Here is a 1195-nt window from a genome sequence, read left to right as displayed (position 1 = left end):
TGAGCCTATTTTCACCTTGTCTGACAGAGAGTTGGAGGTTGCTGTAAGTGGCTGACAAGAGTCACATTCCAACTCAAGATGTAATTGCTTTTGACATTAAAATAGCTCATACAAGTAGTCCAAGCAAATGTACTTCTGCTCCTTCTTTTGTAACAATGAGGTCACTTGGGGAGTGGCTGCCTTCAGGATACTTGGTCTAGGGCTGCTTCACTGACTAAACAACAGAATGCTAATGATTTGATGTCTCAAAATGTTATAGTGATTAATTGTCTAATTGTCCTTTGTATCATGTTAATAAAATCTTTTGTTACATTCTCCCTTCTCCACATTTGTATTTGGTTATAAAAACATATGGAAAAATAAATGTAGGTGATTTTAGTATTCACTCAATACCATCCCGGTATTTTCTATGGTTTCAGTTTTATTATTTTCACATGTCTCCATATTCTTTACTAATATTTCTAAATTCCCATGCCACTACCAGGGGTATTTTTGTCAAGGCTGGTTTATGGTTTGTCTTGGTCTTCTCTCTCTTAGGTCCCCTCAGTGATGAAGCAGGCTCTCAGATCCCCTCAGTACTGATGCAGTTCCAAGGACCTCACAGGTGAAGCAGCGGGCTTGAGGGCAGGGTGGGATGGGAGAAAGAAGGCCCAGTGGCAGAAACACTCCCCGCTGGCTCTCTGGTCCCATCAGTCCTGAAGCAGGCTGTTTTGAGGGTTCCAAGGACCTCCCGGAAGAAAAGGGAGGCTTGGGAGCAGGGTGGGATGGGGTAAAAAGAAGTCAGCAGCAGGAACACACTGTTGTCTGAGGTTTTCTGTCCTGGCCAGTTCCCGCAATTGTTAAGTTCCAAAGAAATCACACAAAGGCCTACATTAAGTATAAACTGATTGGCCCATTAGCTCAGACTTCTTATTAACTATTATAACTTATATTAGCCCATTATTCTAATATATGTTAGCCACATGTCTTGGTACCTTATTGAGTGAGCCAGTCACATCTTGCTTGTTCTGTGGCAGGGTCGGGAGCTGGTCAGGACAGAGAACCTCAGTTCAACAGAATGGTGCCCAATGTGTGGTCAACTACATCCATATAAACCTGAAAGAGCTCAGGAAGTAATTCTAGACATAAAATAATAGAGTTATGTATGGCTTATTGATAGCAGAACTTTCTCGGGTGGGCTCTGCTTGTTTCAGGT

Source organism: Microtus ochrogaster, chromosome 16 (assembly GCF_000317375.1).
Source record: "Microtus ochrogaster isolate Prairie Vole_2 chromosome 16, MicOch1.0, whole genome shotgun sequence".
Taxonomy (NCBI): Eukaryota; Metazoa; Chordata; class Mammalia; order Rodentia; family Cricetidae; genus Microtus; species Microtus ochrogaster.
This window is presented reverse-complemented; position numbering follows the sequence as displayed.